Raw genomic sequence first — 19,555 nt, forward strand, 5'->3', positions numbered from 1 at the left:
GACAGAGCTTTTTGTGCTGTTTGGTAACGTTACGGTAAGAATGCTGAATTAGGAGTCAGAAAACCTGAGTTTGGCCAGAGGCCTCTTGGCCTTAATTTTCTTCTGTGTGAAATGAGAAGGAGGGACTGGGCCAGATGTTTCTCATGTATTCACATGCCAAGTCTCTTCTTCAGAGATTCTGATTCAGTAGGTCTGGGAGATCCACCTTGAACATTCTGGGATTGGACCTCACAAGATCAGCGTTCAGCTCAGGTAAAAGTGATGTGTGTGGGTCAAACATTCAAGAGCTCAGAATGCTTACAAGAAAGAAGGTACAAGAAAGGAAAGGAGAGAGAGCTGCTGGAAATCATGAGAACTGAGATGTCCTGTTCAGGGGCAATATGGAACAACACTGAGCCCAAGTCACATAAAATACAGGTGTCTACATCATGCATTTCTGAAGGAGAGATAGGTCATAATTTGTAGGTTTCTGACATGACTCAGGGGTGCCTACAGGCAGGTGGGGCTCTGACTTCCCTTTTTAACCGGGGCATTTCTGCTCAAATTTAAATGTCACAGTTCACTAGAAAAAACATATTTGAGAACATATTTTAATTACATACTCTGTATTAGAACCTGGGGAACCTGTATTTGCTCCAACTTTCTGTATCTGTTCATGCCACTGCCATCCTTCCTGTTGCCCAGTTTCCAAAGCCCATGTCTGGTCATGACCTAGCTTGTCAATTCCTTTATAGTTCATTTCTCACTTATCCCTTTCGTTCATCTTCCATAACCGCTTCCTGATCACTGGCATCTAAATTACTGCGATGGCCTTTTCTCTGGGCTCTTGGCCTCTAGTTTCTTTCTTCTTCAATCCGCTCTGCATCGCTGGCCAAATGAACCCTTCTGCTCCACAGTTCTTATCCTGTTGTTTGCCTTTCCAAAATCATACTTTTGATTAATTATTTCTATGTAATGGCATCAAAATAGAGTTAAAAGGCTCTCTATGATTTGAACTCACCATAGCATTACAAATGATCTTGTTCTTTTGTCTGTTTCTATCTTATGATTGAGCCAAACTAGAATTGTTTCCATGTCATATACCTGGGCCCACGATTTTATCTAATTTGGCATACGCTTTTACATATGCTATTGTATCTCTGGCCATGTTTGTTTATTGAAAGACAGTAGGAGAGATCAAAGTACACATCTTATTTTCCTAACACAATTATTTCAATTTTTATATAGCCCTTTCTCTTTTCCTTTTACATATGCATACGTATTTTCATAAATAGAGTCAATTTTACATATATTTTTGCATTCTAGTTATAATCCTTTTCCACTTGGCCACATAATCTTCATAGCTCTCATTTTAAAAGTTGCATAATTTTCCATTCAGCAGATGTGCCATAATTCAGTTAACCATTCTTCTATCTATAGTTAGACATTTGGTTGTTCCTAATTTTTAGCTATTATAAATAATGGTGCAATTAATAACTCCATGTATAACATTCTCCCTGGGGTTTATTACCTTTGGATAACTTTCCAGGAGTGAATTAGGCCAAAGATATAAAATTTTTATGGTTTTTGATGTACATTGATAAATTGTTTTCCAAAAAGGTTATACCAATTTATACTGCCACCAATAATATATGAGTACACTATTTTTACTACAAATTTGCTGGCCCAATAAAAATAACTATACCTTATTACTATATGAATTTTTGTATTTTCATTACTAGGAAATATAATTTTTTCATATTTTGTTTAATTATAGCATTTTCTTCTTACATAAAATGCTGAAGTTATTTACTGGCAACATTTGTGAATTTCAGAAGGTCACAGCCATGCCAGTCTTATTTTCCAGTCTCTACTAAATCTCAGCTCCAGTCCTGGTGCATAGAGATCAGTCAATATATATTTGTGCTGTAAATAAAGACTTATTTATTTTTTAAGGTCTCATGTTTTTACCAATTCATATGAGCATTTTATATACTATGAGTATTAAGTTTTTGTCATAGGGAAATTTTTCTTTTAGTTTAATATGATTTTAGAAGATAAAAGATTATAACAGAAACAACTGCTATTTTCTTTGTGCATCTTTATATCGCCTTAAAACCTAAAAGTCATACTCCATAGAGATGATGACATAAAAATTGACTTTTAAAAAAAATTGTTAAAGTTTCCATTTTCAGATAAAATCTTGCTAGTTTTCAAGGCCGATCCTCAATGCACCTTTTCCTAAGTTCTGTCCGGGTGTTAGGCCATTTATCTATAAACATGGTCATCTGTGACTTATGACTGAAACCTTTGGTATAAAGCTCATAGGGAACCTCAACTTTGCATCTGTGCATAGGACCATTTTTACCGAAACCGAGGGATTTAAATTAATCCAGCCAACATTTCAAGATTCCAGATTAAGTCAGCACTGCTACTATTTTAGCCATAAAGCTTTATTCTAACTATAACAACAGAATTTCTGCTATGGTTTCATGCTGAGGTACCTGACATTTTAATGTGATTATTTTGATAGAGGGACATTTCAATAGGGATATTTTGATATGGCCTTGAAAAATAAATCATTAAATTTTAAGTACATCTCAGTTCCCAAGAAAGAGTGTGCAGCAGGTACTCTCAACCTATCCAGAAGCCCCATTCTACTTATCACCTCACCAATACCTGTTTTGCTCCCCATTCCTGGGCATCACAGCAAAATCAAAATCATGATCACATCAAAAACCCTAGCTTGTCATTGCCTATCCTATTCTTCATAACTGAATTCCTGTTTCATGTTTTCATCTTTGAAGTGTTGATCATAACCCATGTCGGTCTTGAAAGGATCTTCTGATTCTTGTCAGTGTCCCCCTCCCCCTGCTTCAGAATTACCTGGTGCCACTGCCTGCCTACAGCTATAAGCAGCATGCTTCTGAGTTGCAGTCATAGGGATTGACTGATGCAGGACTCCACCACCTCAGATATTTCAATATATCTTCTTGGATGTTTCTGCCTGGCATGTTCAGCTTCTCTACATGGACCCCATCTGCTATTTCTTCCATAGTGTAAGTCCATTGTCATGTCTCCATTTTATCTGATCCTCTAGGATTACTTTGTTTTGGTCAAATCCATCCAGAGATATGACTGCTCCTTCCTTGATACTTTCCTTATAACTGGCCCATTACAAGATTCCACCCCTAGCCTGCCCTCGACGGAGGCCCACATATGATTTAGTTCCCATTATTCTCAACCTTCACGGCACTGACCCAACTTATGTGATATTAAAGTTACTTTTATGACAGCTTAGCTCATCTCTAATAGATTGCGAAGTCCTGGAAAACAGGAGCCATGCTACTTTATATTTATATTCTCCTAAATTCCATCAACTCCCATATGCCTTCACACAGAAAAATATTCTTTGAAACAATATATTAATTTTGTTCTACCATCCTTTAACCTTTCTTTTTGTACCTTAAAACCCCTCTACTTCCGTCAAATGTAGCTCTTGGATACTACCGAATCTCAGTTTATACTGCACCTCTAACAGGGAGAGAAACACCAAAACAACAAGCAAAAACAGCCTTTTTTTTTCTATTTCTGTAAATCTCCTGGTTCCTCTCCGGCATCTTACAGCTCACTTCAAGAGGCATTCTCCCATCCTAACCTGCAGCTGCTACCCCACTGGACATTTCTCTTCTGTTCACATCGTTGGGCTTTATGGGGCAGCCAGTCCTCCTTTTATCCCTTTGCTCTCTGAACAGAGTAGGTGTAGGTGGATGCAAGAAAAGAAACTTCATAAAGGTAATGCTGATGAACTAAGTTTTGGGGTTTTTGAATTTTGTTTTGTTTTGCTTTCTTTTTAGTGGGGGGATAAATTTGCTTTGACCTATTTACACTGCTTCATACTGTTTCTCTAGTTAGTGAATTTATAAAATAGCTCAGTTGAAGTAGGGTTACAGGGCTTGCTCACAGGATAAGAAAAGTCAGCTGACCCATGGGAAAACAAAAAATAAATAATGTTGCTTCCTTACCCCTAAGTTGGCAAAATCATCACATCTACCAAGAAAAATTCTTACCTTTAGCATCTCTTTTATGTATTTCAGAGGAGCCTTAATTACAAACAATGGACAACCCATTTTGTTTGATTTCTGTGCATGTATTTAACAGGAATTCTGATATACAATAATCTTTTATTTATTGTGCTCACATAATGTGTACAGAAGCATTAAATATTATTATTTGTCCTTCATAAATATTAGTGCTGCTGATTTAGTTACTATCAGTGATATCACCAAGGCTGTATGGACAAAATAAACTGCACTTTTTTAATGCTTTGTGGCTAGCCGACACAGCCAGGAAATGGGGACCTTAAAAAATGTAGACATTCTGTTATAACCTCTACCCACATTGGACAAATATTCATTAAAATCCCTTAAAAGTGACAAGATCATACTCCCAGTGTTACCAAAATGAGATAATGCCTTCACAATAAAAACAAAAATTCAGATAGGTAAAAAAGCAAAAACTGAACTGCAGAGTTAAAATAGAGATTTATTTTAACCAAAATATTCACCCTTGGTCTCAAGCAATATGTTTCAAGGGAAATAGCAATTTTGCACTGTCCTCTTCTCCTGAAATGGCCATGTGGTCTTGAACTGTTTATTGCATCTTGCTGAGAGGAAGGCTTAATGTCAATAGGAAGGCTAGCACCAACCCCAGGGAATGAGTGCCAATTGCAAAGGACAGCTTGACTAAAAGAACTTGGTGCCAAATCTCTATACACATCAAATTCTTCCTTTAAAATAAAACCTTCAGGGATGCCTGGGTGGCTCAGAGGTTGAGCATCTGCCCTCAGCTCAGGGTGTGGTCCTGGAGTCCCAAGATCGAGTCCCACATCGGGCTCCCTGCATGGAGCCTACTTCTCCCTCTGCCTATGTCTCTGCCTTTCTCTCTGTGTCTCTCATGAAATAAATAAATAAAATCTTAAAAAAAGAAGAAATAAAACCTTCATACACTTGATATTGTATTTTTAAATTCTCTTGTCTGCTATGTATTATGGCCTGTTATATATATATATATATATATATATATATATATATATTGCTAAACAGTTCATAGTTTATTATATAACGACTTTTAAAGTATCTCCATCTCATTTGATTTCCCAACCACACTACAAAATAAGCTGGTTGCATCATCAACTTTACTTAGAGAGAGAGGAAACTGAGAGTATGAGTGTTGGAGCAACAAACAAGGACCGATTAGTGGAAACTGCAGAGGTGGAATGCAAATCCACATCTCTGACTCCCTCACTTCTTTTCTTTCGGGCTCTATTGAACCGCTTTTTGCTGGGTATATGCATAAACATTCTGGCTCTGGAAACTGAACTCAACATGGAGATTTTGATGTATCCCCCATCTTAGAGCAATGGTGTCTTCTTTTGCTGAATGAGTTTCCTGAGGAATTAATATTTATATCCTCCCAATAAGACACTCCAGGGTGCATATTATGGACGAGCAATGATATGCCTTTGCAGTTAATGGCACTCAGTCAAAACTACCAGGGCATGTCATTATTAGGTCATAATACCCACCCTGGAGTGTCTTACAGCTTAATTGTTCCCTCTTCCATCCCAGAAACCAGCAAAAGACATATTTTACTAATGTTTCTGCTTTGTTAATGAGTTCAGAATGGATGAACACATGTGTTCTGCCTATCAAACATGTATCCAGAAATAAACACAGGTCTCGTAATCCCCAACTCCAGCTTGCGTATTTTGCTACAAAATGTTTGGCATGGCTCTGTTACTTCGGAAAGTGAAGATTTAGTATGCAATGTCTGCCTAAATATTCAGACCCTGAAAACTGTGGAGACGTCCCCTTCTGCCAATGTCCTTAGCATTTATCTCCCTACCATCATCTGTTTTTCTGCTAAAAATTTCCATCAAGTGAGTTATAGTTTAATCTGGACTAGAATCCACAATAGACTTTTGACTATATAGCTAGCAGTGGCTTAATGAGTATTTAAGCTTCGGTGTTTTTTTTTTTTTTTTTTTTTTCTTACCCACATTCACCAAAATTCTCCAATCAGAATACAAAATTCATTGTGCATCTTTAGGCTCTGGTTCTTCTACCATAAAGTCACACTTTGTTTACAACCACATTTTAAATAAAAAGCAAAAGGCTGAGAAGTTATAGGAAGAAAGAGCAGACCCAAATGTGTGTGATTCTAAAGTATGGCTGCCTAGCAATAGAGGGCATTTGACTATTCAAATAAACATGATGTCAGAACACATTATGAGATGTTTCTGTTTAAGTTCCCTCAGATTGTATGTAGTAGAGACCCATGAGGCTTAATCTCTCCCACTGCGTAGGAAGTACTTGGTGAAGGTAGTAGAAATTTGAGGCTCCAGGTCAATGAAAGAGATGCAGATGGGGGGCTATTTAAGGGAAACATCTCTTGTAAGGTTTGTGGTAGAAAGAAATTGATTTTAGATGGAGTTGTATAATCTTGGTTCATACTCCCAGAATAGTACATAATAACATATAATGAGTAAAGAGATCGACTTAATAATTTTAAGACTTTCCACAAAAGCCTATTTCCCAGATGGCTTCACCAGTAAAGTCTATCAAACATTTAAAGAAGAATTAACATCAATTCTTCTCAAGCTTTCTCAAAATACAGAAATGGAAGGAATACTGCTCAGTTCATTCTATGAAGCATGACTTAATTACCCTAATGCTAAAACCAGACAAAGACATCACAAAAATAAAAAGAAATACAGTTCAATCCCTTAGGAGCATAGATCCAATATCTTCATCAAAGTATTACCAAATCAAACCCAGCAACATATGAGAAAGATCGTATATCATGACCAAGTAGGATTTATCCAAAACAAGTTGCAAGTTTGGATTACCATCTAAAGACCAATTATGTAATATGTTATATTAGTAAAATAAAGGACAGAAACCTCATGATCATCTTGATAGACATAGAAAAGTTATGTAAAAGTTTTACATTGTAAAACCACCCAAGAAACTAAGAATTGAAGTGAATTTATTCAGTCTCATAAAGGCCATCTACAAAAAAACCAACAGTTAATATTATATGTAACAGTGAATGATTGAATGATTTTCCCATAAGATCAAGAACAAGACAAAGATATCTGCCCTCACCATTTGTGTTTAACATTGTACTAGAAGATCTATCCAAGGCAATTAGTCAAGAAAAAGAAATAAAAGACATCTAGATTAAAAAGAAAGATCTTTCCACCACAAATCATATGATCACGAACCTAGAATATCCTAAGGAATACACTAAAAACTTATTAGCAGTAATAAGTTCAGCAAGGTTGCAGGATGCAAGTTCACTATATACAAAAAATTATTTGTGCTTTTATACATTGGCAATAAACTATCCAAAAGTGAAATTAAGAAAATAGTTTCATATACAATAACACTAAAAGGAAAAAATACTTAAGAATAAATTTAACAAAAAAGTGCAATACTTGCAGTTTTGAAAACTATAATTGACGAAGATCTAAATAAAAGACATCTCATATTTATAGATTTGAAGACTTAATATCAAATTAATCTACAGTTTTAACACAATTTATATCAAAATACCAGCTGGCTTTTTTTATTTTTCAGAAATTGACAAGATAATCCTAAAATGCATATGGAAATGCAAGGGAGCCAGAATATCCAAGACAATTTTGAAAAGAAGAACAAAGTTGGAGGACTTTTATTTTCCAATCCCAAAAGCTACTAGAAAGCTTTAGTAATCAAAACGCTGTAGCACTGACATTAGGATAGAGATATAAATCGATGAAATATAACTGGGAATTAGAAATAAACATTGGCATTCATGATCAATTGATTCTCAACAGTGTGCTAAGATAATTCAATAGGGGAAAAAATCATCTTTCTAAGAAACTACACTGGGACAAGTAGCTACCTACATGCCAAGAAAATGAAGTTGAACTTCTACTGCACACCATACACAAAAATTTACTTTTAAATCAGTTAGAGACCTAAATATAAAAGCTAAAACTATAAAATGCTTAGAAGAAAGCAAACAAATCAATCTCTGTGGATTTGGGTTAGACAATAGCTTCTTAGATATAATGCCAGTACACAAGCAACAAAAGAAAAAGAAACATAAATTGAACTTCATCAAAATTTAAAACATTTGTGTTTCAAAGGACATTACTAAAAAAATGAAGGGACAATACAAAGAGTGGGAGGAAATTATTGAAATTCAACTAACAAGAGACTTGTATCTAGGACATGTGGAGAACTCTTAAAAAAAACTTAATACATGTGTAAAGCATCTGATATTTTTTCAAAGAAAATATACAAATTATAAGTACATAAAATATGATCAAGTAAGTAGGGAAATACAACTCAAAACCACAAGAGACAGCACTTTTTGGGGGTAGGGGATGGCTAAAATAAAAAAGACAGACCATAACAAGTGTTAGTGAAATGTGGAGAAACTGGAACCATAGTTTGTGGGTGGGAATATAAAATGATGCAGTCACTCCGGGAAATAGTTTGCCAATTTCTCAAGATGGTTAAACATAGAGTCACCATTTGACCCAGCAATTCAACAATTCCTAGGCATATACCCCAGAAAAAAGATTATGTCCGCATAAACACTTGTATATGAATATTCAAAACATCATTCATAATGATAGATCAAAAGTAGAAAAAAACATAAATGTCCATTAACTGATGAATGGCTTTAAATGGTAAATGAATATCCATACAATGGAATATTATTCAACAATAAGAAGAAATGAAGTACTAATATTGATTACAACATGGATGAACCTTGACAATATATGCTAAGTGAAAGAAGCCAGTCACAAAAGGTCACACAATACATGATTCCTTTTATATGAAATGTCTAGAATTGGCAAACCTGCTTAGACAGAAAACAAATGTGAGATTGTCTAGGGCTAGAAAGCGCAGGGTATGGAAGGACCTGATAATGGACACAGAGCTTTTTTGGGGGGTGGGGGAATAACAAATATGTTCTAAAATTAGATTTTGGTGATGGTACAGTGAGGGATGTATATCTGTGAATATGCTAAAAATCACTGAATTATGTACTTTAAATGGGTGAATATTGTGGCATACAAGTTAGTGAATTGTGGCATAAGAGTTACAGCTCAGGAAAGCTGTTTTTTTAAGAAAAGTAAAACTGAAGATTGCATTGAAATGAAATCACAGACTCAGCTGTGTAGAGGCCCAGAGATAATCAGGTCAAGTGAGAAGAGGAAGTAAGCATTGATATATAAAGAAGAATGGGAATAATTGCTTCAACAGAATCCAATTTGAAATATCTTTGTGGTTTGGCAAAAAGACCTATTTGTTCTTTGGTTAACTTGGAAGAAATGGGAGATGCTTCAAAGCCCTAGGGAAAGAAATAGATGTCGATAAAAGATAATGATCAAAATATGTGGAACACTAAGATTTGTCATAACTTAAATTACCAAATATGGGGAAAGATAGTTCACTGGACCTTGTTGCTTGGAATATTTTTTCTTCAAATGACTAAGACTAATAATCTAGGATTTTAGTAGTTTCCTGTAAGTGACCTAGTATACAATAAATTATATTTGCATAATATATTATAAAATTTTTGTGAATTATATTCATTTCCGGTTTATAGAACTAATCCATGAACAAGGTACAGAATAACTTACTGACATGTAAAGGTTAAATGTGAAAGTATAAAATTGGACACTATGGGCATTAATTTCCTCTTCGTCTTAGATAGTAGAGAATGAGAAGGTTTGGGACAAGTCTTCCTCAAAATGTGCCACTTGGGCATAATTATTATTTTGATCTAAAGGCAATCAAAACCCAGCAGGTTCAGAAAAGCTCTTTACCTCTCTCTCAAAGACCTGGGTTTACAGTGGGAGATGAGCCTGTACCAGAAAGGAAGCTATTAACACAGGTAACTTTTTACCTAAAACATGTACTGGCACAACAGGGCACCCTTGCTTTTTCAAACACCTCCCTGCCTTTCTGGGAATGGCCTTCCACTTCTTTGTATTCCCAGACCCCTGCTCCTTTCCTTAGCTCAGAATATTATAGAAGCCTCAGTTACCTGGCTGTTCCCCCACTCTTCTATTTTTAGGAGGCTCCTGTTGTATGTAATTAAATTCGTTTTTCTCCTATTAATCTGTCTTATGTCATTGTAATAGTTTGCCTGGCCAAGCAACCTAGAAAGGAAGAAGGGAGAAGTTTTCCCACCCCGACAACAATCAAGAGACTCTGTATTAAGTTTACAGATGAGGAATCAGGAGAACAATTGTATTATTTTAAAATTTGAAAGTAAACAAAAGAAGAACTGAAAGTTTTTAAAAAAATTTTTTATTTTACAAAATGTAAGAAGGGGGTGTGAAAGGGGGAGGGGATTGACTTGTTCACTAAAGTTTATGGAACAAGAAATACAGATTAGAATGTATTATTTAGGATGATAAGACTTAAAGAATATACACAACTTTAAAATGTTTGCCTCCAAGAAGCTTGACCGGGGGAGCAGTGAGCGATTGCACTGTCCATTTAATGAGTTAATGTGATATTAGAGGTTCTCAGGATCATGAACATGTGTTAAGTTTAGGAAAGAAAAAGTATCAGGGACAATATGAAATTGAAGTCTTCAAAAAAAATAAACTATAAAATCATAAGGAATTATTTAAAAACAAACAGAAGCAAAAGAGACCTTATTAGAAAACTATGGCTGCTCATCAGTTGGTCTTCCTCATTTTGCTTTTATAATTGAATTTTAAGGATTTCAATCGCTCAGTAGGAATGCACAGAACAAGGTACAGTCTCGGGATAGCTGTGGGTCTCAGTTATGCATTTTCTCAGGACAGAGCCACTCAGCAGTGAGGTTCCAAGGCTCCAGGCTTTGGGGAATCTGGGCTGCCCACCAGGTAACAAGCTATCTGAAGAGGCTGGGCTCGTGGGGCCCCAGGCACTCTCTTATTCAGCCCACACAGAGAATTCCCCTTTCATTGAGATTCTCCTCTCATCAAGGGTTATCAGTCCAGCAGTCAATCGCACTGAACCCTTTTATCAGCCCCACTTGGTAATTATAAAATATTTGCAATTATACAATATGCTAATTCTTAGACATCTACAAACAGCTTAATCAATTGAGTGCGTTTTATTATTTCTAGTCTAAACATTATGGACTCACATGAAGTCTCTGAGATCAGTAAATTATTCTAGATTGTTAAACTGCTGCCAAACCAATCAGAAGTTTTATTTGAATTTATTAGGCTTGCTACATTATTTAGCCAGCAAGATTGAGAAAAACAACAGAAACAAAGAGGCATCCTGGAGTCACACTGTGAAGCTTGATGGGTTCCCAAGAATTACAGAGCGGGGGAGCCAGCTAAATTCAGGAGGAACCAGATTCACCGGACACCTTCACTGTCGAGTTGAAATTAATGGGAAGCCAGGTTCTGGAGGCATCTGGGTTTCTTAAAAGCCTTATTTCCCCATCATAATATGTTCGATCGTGTATGTGTGTGTGTGTTGTAAGTGACTAGACATCTATGTTTACAGGTAAGTATAGGCATATGTGGTATATATGTCTCCAGCTACTTTATTGAAAGATTTTATTCATGCCTATCAAGACCTTCAGGGATACACCACATTTGAACATCCCAAAATAGAGCAAGAGATGAAATGCTCTGCCAGTATTTATATTTAAATGTGTTCAACAAGAACCATATATTCCCAAACATAAGGCAGGGCTTTTACCCACTTCCAAATTAATGCTCCTCATATTCAAATTTTTACAGTCTTTTATACTCCTGGGTATTACCAACATCCCAACCCATGACTTGATTTTTTAACAACTGAGTTGTCTTTGGAGAAAGCAGATTTCCTCAAAACCTCCTCAAACAATGCTTGCTTTGGTTACTTCTGAAGATCATCTGATTAAATAGGTTTAAAACATTAAAAAAGATAGATGTAATACATATTTAGTCATTATTCTTGGAGGTATAATTTCCTAGCTTCTAGGCCTAGATGCTGTTTTAGTAAGTCAATTAAACTGCATTTTTAAAAGTAAGGTACTCAGTGGTTATGTTGTATGGGTCATGAAAATGCTCTTATAGCACAAAGTGGAAAATTTTTCCTCATGTTTCAGTGAAAGTATTTGCAACCCCAAGATAAAATTTCTGTCAATACACACCCAGAAGAAGGAAATGCTATATTTTAAAAATTGTGTTTAGAAGTGAAGATGATGTGCTTTATCGCAGTGATTCTCAAACTTTACCATGTGTGCTTATCTGGGGGTCTTATTAAAAATGGAGACCCTGATTCGGGGCCTGGGATGTTTCATGCCAATTCAGGACCCCACTTTGAACAACAGGACCCCACAAATCTTTGTTAGATCATCCAAAAATCAACACTAAGGAAGGTGAAGACAAGGATTACTGATGTCAACCATGCAGGTGAAGAGCTAAGGAAATTGTTTTAATGTAACAAGGAAATGGAAAGGAGGAATGCACACACACACACAAACACACACACCCCAAATATGCAATTTTTTAAAGATTTTATTTATTTATTCATGAGAGACAGAGAGAGAGAGAGAGAGAGGCAGAGGGAGAAGTAGGCTCCATGCAGGGATCCCAATACGAGACTCAATCCTGGGACCCCAGGTTCATGCCCTGAGTAGAAGGCAGATGCTCAATAGCTGAGCCACGCAGCAACCCACTAATATGCAAATTTTAAATGCATTAGTATGATTAAACATAAATTAAACAATTTAAGAAGATGTTTATTAAGTTAATAAAAAAAGAAGACATTTGATTCTTCAATCCATATTTCTAAATGTTTATATATATTTAAGTTGTCTGGATTATTTTTGTGTGGGATACAGGCAGACTGCTTTCTATTCATGGTCATATGGATGGCATTTCTCCCAAAAATTTCCTGCTCTGCTTAACAGATCTGAGAGACATAGCCAAATTAGAAATTTTTTTGAAAACTGGTTATTTGAACTGGAATAAAATGGGGATGTTTAGATTTCTTCTGCTCAATGATTAAATAGGATATTATGCTGAATTGATTTATTCTCACCACAGAATGAAAGTAGTACAAACATAAAAAAAAGTGAAATGCTTAGATAATATGTAGTTAGCCAGATTTTAAAGACTATTGTACATAACACAAAGGAAGGAAAGAAGCAACTCCTACTGTTCCGTTGTATAAACCTCAGGACCAGAACTCAAGTAGGAGATGCGTATAAGCCTCAGAGGAGAAGGCTATCACAACAAAAGCATTTTTTAGAGACGACAAATAAATAACATTAGTTATAACAGATCAGTTAAAGCTAAATGAAAGTAAAATGCTCCGAGTACATCTTCAGTTAAGTTCAAAACAGTTTTAGAAAAATATTTCAACTCTATACTTCTATAAGTACAGACACAAAGTTAGGCTGCCCTCAGAAGTTTCTGTCCACACTGGATCTCTATTTTTGTTGGAAAGAGATATTTCCAAGAGCAAATTCTTGCCATCTTTTCTAAAAATGTTCACATGGCAGCATAGAATATACTATTGCTATAGTAACTCTCCTAGAATGTAACTCTGCATTTACATGCAAAAAGTAAGAAAGATGTGTAATGTTATTAGTTAAAATTACTTTTGCCTCAATTGTGAACCAGGTTAATAGGACTAGTCATAGAAATGAAATAATTAATGTAGCTTTATAATATTGTATTTTGTTTCATCAGTGAAACTGTTCCTCTGTTTCAGAAAGGATCTAAAGCCTCATGATTCTGGTTTTGTATTTTTAACACTGAAGTATATTTCTATAAAAATTTTGTGTCTAGAATGCTTAAATTAGAGTAGAAGAGTTGCCTAAAAACAAATATAATTGTGCTGCTTGAAAAAAAAAAAGCAGAATGTTAACAAATCAATTGGATGTGGGGAACAGAGTGAGGAAATGAACATTAATGTTGTAAAAATTGTCTTTAAAAATAGTGATATCACAGCTGGTATTGTAAAGTGTCTTTAGTTTATAATCACTCCAGTTTTGTTCTTAATATGATTCCATTCTAGAGATACAGTCAGTTGACCTTATATAACTGTGTTAATGTAACCCACAAATAAATGATTAATAGCAAAATGCTAGGAAGATTTTCTGTGAGTCCTGCCATACTATAGTATATCGTGATTAATTGCTTATAGAATCATGGTTAAGTATATGGTTTTCATTCTACAGTGTAGGATGGCATCTTGATCTTTTTATTGTCATAAAATCCTAAATTTAAATGCCTATTAATGCACAAAGATTTAATTGACTCCAAGAGATAATTATAATGAACATGCCAGGGCCCAAAAGGGTATAAACAGATCATTTTCTTAGAAGAGAAAATATAGAAAACTAATAAATCTGAAAACTATCATCCTCACTGTTAATGAAGAGTAATATTAAAAACAAAAATGAAGTAGTTTGAAGTGGGGCACCTTTAGGCACAATAGGTAGGAGTAAAAATCGGTATAAGCCTTTTAGAACCATTTGGCAGTATGTTTGAAGAATCTTAATGATGGATGTACCCTTTGGCTCAGAAATGGTGTTTCCATGAATCTAGTTTAATAAAATAATTGAAGATGTAAATAAAGTTTATGAAAAAATATATTTAACCCAGAAATATTTCCAATAGTTTAAAGTTGGAATTAACTCAAATGTCCAACAAGTTATGGTATATCTACAATGTAGGCTACTTTATATTGATTACACTTTTGAAAAATTTTAATGACATAAGAGATTGACAAAAAGAAAACCTCATTTAAGCTAAATATTGCATTTATGAATAAATATGTATTAATAATTATATAGAAAAGAAGGTATTAGAAAATAGGCTGAATGAAAAATTATGAATTTTTTGTTCTTCCTCATTCTATTTTGTGATGTGCCAGTTCCCCCTCCAACACCAGTTAGAGGATGTAGTACTTTTACAGTCAGAAGAAAACCCAACAACAAAATTTAACTGTATGTTGTAGCTTCCAGAGAAGGCAAAAGAATTAAAATACACTCATTACAGGATGGGTCCTAAATTCTACCAGTTTGGATGTGTCTCACAATAAATTACTGCATTAACAGTTTTTTTAAAAGGATTTTATTTATTTATTTATTTATTTGATCTTGAAAGAGACAGTGAACACAAACAGAGTGGCAGGGGCAGAGGGAGAGGGAAGGGAGAAACAAGCTCCCCACTGAGCACAGAGCCCGATGCAGGGCTCTATTCCAGGACCCTGGGATCATGACCTGAGCCAAAGCCAGACACTTAACTGAGCTACCCAGGCGCCCGGTGTCAACATTTTTTAATAAGGCTTTTTATTGGACCTTCTTTTTTGGTAACTTTTCAAACCTAGTTCTCAAAAAAAATTCCATCAAATATTCAGTAGCAGATACTGACTTCACGGATGACACATTTATATCTCTTTACCGACAATATTAAAATCACTGGTCAGGCATGGGTAGGGGCCCTCTAAGAAGATCTGTGGTTTGAGTATTTCTCCTCCTGGTTCTGCATCCTGATTTCACAGAGCTCCTGTAATGCTGTCCATGAGTCACCATTACCTTCAGGTCTGGCTCTATTGCTGAGTGCTTCCAAAAGCCCTGCAGCTAAGAAGAGACCCTAGAGAAACATTCCAGTCATGTAGGCAACATAACTTAAAGCCACTTGTGTGGACTTGGCTTCAAATCTAACTTTCTGGTTTGGCTTATAACAAGGTGCTTGCAACGCAATGCCGTTGCTTTCATAAAAGATGGCAAAAGTACTATTAGTGACACTAATTAAGATGTGTGAATATCATTTAGATACTCCTCCTTGTTGCTTTCCAAGTACAAGCTATGTTACCTAACACATTAATTGGTAATGATACAAGTGCATATCTTTCAACTACAAGGTCAGTTTTTAAAGCAGGGCTTTTATTATTAATGTGTTTTAAGTTCCTACACAGCCCACGTAGAGATTCCATTAACAAATCTTACTACTGTGCTGCTCTTTAACCCCATCACGGCTGTATCCCCTCTCACTCACCCTGAGTATTATATTATGGGTTAGAGCATTTCAACTCTTTTTTTTTTTTTTTTTTTTTTTTTTGCATTTCAACTCTTTATCTGGCCTTAAATATAATGCCTAAAGCATTGTATATACACCTAGAACCTATTTGCATAACTGTTAGCATTTTAAAGCAAGTCCCTTCCCTGGTTTTTTGACCAGACATGCAAAATCAAAATGCTATTTATTTGAAGCCCACTACTCACCTCTCCAGCATGACTGCCTAGAGTATGTTTTGTGTCTCTTAAGTAAAACCTAGCATGGGAAACAAAAGAATATTAAAGTATAGCCCTTCCTAATATAATATGCTCTGCTTATTTCCTTAGAATTCTAAATGACATAGACCAGTAGATATAAGAGAAAATTTTAGCTGCAGTAGTCCATGTTACAGAAGAGAAGGTGGAGGCTCAAAAAATGGGTCTCAGTACCAGCATATAAATGTCCCATGCCCACTGTGAGATGACTGGTTATAGTACCGTGTCTCTCAGATTCAACAAAGAGTAAGGAGAGCCTATTGCATGCCAGGTTCCTTATATGACTGCTTCCTAATTTAATCTTAGTAAACATCTGTGATTGTCATGCGGACAGTAGGAAACACTTTTTATGCAGAACTGGGTAGCAGTCAAGTGTTCTTGCATTCATGACTTTATATAATTGTCAGATGGGTTATGTGGAGTATGTATTGTTACTCTTATTCTATAATTGCATACCTAAGAAGTCCCTTTGGTTGTGATCACATATGAAAGGCTACCTCCTTAGGTATACAACTTTTTGAGTCTTTTTTCTCCCTTCCCACGTTTCTTGGGGTAATTCCTTCATTGTTCTTTGGCAGAAGAGAAATCAGAGGCTACCTGATATATTCCTTTAGAGATGACCTTCTTTTTCTTCCATGTGAGATTCTTATAGGACATTTTGGTTAACTTCACATTTAAATATTGTCATCATATGTCTATAAGACAAATTTTTATTTATTTTATTTAATTAATTAATTAATTTATTTATTTATTCATTTATTTATTTTTATGTAGGTTCTGCTCCCAGCATGGAGGCCTGAACTCACGACCCTGAGATTGAGACCTGAGCTGAGATCAAGCGTTGGACACTTAGCCAACTAAACCACCCAAGCATCCCAAGACAAATTCATTTTTATTTGTTGCCACTTGAGTTCATTGGGTCTGAAGACATAGTCCTTCCATCCAAGAAAATTATCATTGCTAAAAAGTTTATTATTGCTTTGGTTAAGCTTTGTATTGTCTTGTCCTGTCTTTTCTATAAGCACATTAGTGATACCTAGGTTAGCTTTTTTTTCTCTACAATCCATATCTATCATCTTTTCTCATGATTCTGTTTCTTTCTCTTTTTCTTCTGCATTTTCAGAAAGCCTCACAAAATTATAGTTCATATTAAGGTTTCCTTTTTCCCTAGCAACAGCTATTACCTCCTGCTCCCAGCACTGATTCCAACTTTATGCTTGCTACTCTCTCTACTCGTCGAACTCCTGCTTCCAACACAGGTCTCTTTTTATCCTGTGGTTCCTCATTCATGGAGCTTATAATTTCTCTATCATATCAAAGATACAAAGGAACTTACTATATTTAAAACCCTCTTGGGAAATAATTTCCAGAGGTATTTTTCGGGATGATGTACCAATTACTCCATTGTATTTTTCTCTCTCTTTTTTCTAAAATGATGGGATGTGTCTGCAGTTCCTTTGTGTGTTGCTGGACAGAGTATCTAATTTATCCTTGCTCTTCCTCCTTGTTGTTCACGAAAAGTTAATAGAAAGACAATAGTAGGGATCCCTGGGTGGCGCAGCGTTTTGGTGCCTGCCTTTGGCCCAGGGCGCGATCCTGGAGACCCGGGATCGAATCCCACGTCGGGCTCCCGGTGCATGGAGCCTGCTTCTCCCTCTGCCTGTGTCTCTGCCTCTCTCTCTCTCTCTCTGTGACTATCATAAAAAAAAAAATAGAAAGACAATAGTATAATTCCAAGGAGATTAATAGAATCTTCCTTGTCCTGGATCTAAACCTACAGGATAGACTGATAAGGTCTGGGCTTAGCCCCATTTTCAGTGGCTAGCTCTGTGACATATATGAACAGTATGGATGGGGGTCAAGTGCATAGAGATTTTGGGAAGGGATGTGTTGTTTGAAAAAAGCATGTTTCATATGGTTATTGTTTTTTATGCTCAAAACTAAGTTCTATAAATCTGGACAAAATCATGCTTGGGAGAGATACACAGAAATTGAGTCAGGATACATTTAAAGAGGGAGAGACTAAATCATGTTGAAAAACACTGGAATTGTAGTTGTTGAGCTAGAGAACATGGAAAAACTGAGTGACTTTTCAGGTTTCCTTCCATCCTCTCTGCTTTACTAATTGTTAACTAAGCTTCCCTGGATCCAGACACCTCTGACTATCTTCTTCCCCTCTTATGTTTTCTCTTGAAGTCTAAGAAGTGGCTTAAAATGAAATTTCTAATGGAGGGTGGGTACAGATATTATTCAGGTCACCTCAAAAAGTGGCACCTGTGCAGCTCATTCTGAGGTTGGTACTTCAGATTCAGAATGCAAAGCCAAGAAGTAGGCAGTGAGGGAGAAATGAAGCTCTAGCCTGTCTTCTCATGGGAACAAATTTGTTCCTCCATGCAGCAGAAGCTGGGAGAGCTTCTGATTATATTTCTGTGTTCCTCTCCATAGGTTTTGTGGTTGGTGGAATTTTTTCCAAAATTCTGGCAGTTAATGGGATGTCAGTCTTGGTGTACCATTTTCTTGGAGATTTTTCATTCTTTCTGAGTCTTCAAAAGTATTTTGGAAAGAGTGAGAAGAAGCTGCCTCAGGAACTGTGAGCCACATGCCGTGTTGGTTCTAATTTTAGTCCTGAATCGCTTAATTCAGTTGTGCAGATAAATGAATTGTCACAAACTATTTACAGAACCAAATTGAGAACAATCCGCTCTTATCCTCACCTTACTATTCTGAATCAAATCTGCTTGGGAACAAATCTGGTATTAGTTGTTTCTTCTTCAGCATAAAATCATGTCAATATGTTAACTTTCCACATATATTAATCTAAAGCTTACTTCTAATTAAGCGATAGCTACAAATTAAAGGAATTCAAAGCCTCACTGCACAGGCAGGGGTTTCTTCTAAGCTGGCGACCCTGTGGGAATCATAACCCAGACTATGTAATAGGCAGCCTAGCTTTCCCGTAAGAAACCGGCTCTGTCATGTTAATGAATTTGATTATTTTATCCATACGTATCCATTTTAAACTCCCTTCACTCTGACAACAGGTAACAAAATAAATATATACCAAATCCATAAACTACATTGGAAAAACCAGATCTTGAAAATTATTCCAGGGCCAGTTTGATGGGTTTATGCTGAGGTCATCAGCCATAAGCAAGATAGTAGTACCCCTGCCAAGGACACCAGTAGTAGCTAGAGAATTCTAGAGACAATGGCTCAAGAGGCA

This window comes from Canis aureus, chromosome 1, assembly GCF_053574225.1.
Source record: "Canis aureus isolate CA01 chromosome 1, VMU_Caureus_v.1.0, whole genome shotgun sequence".
NCBI lineage: Eukaryota > Metazoa > Chordata > Mammalia > Carnivora > Canidae > Canis > Canis aureus.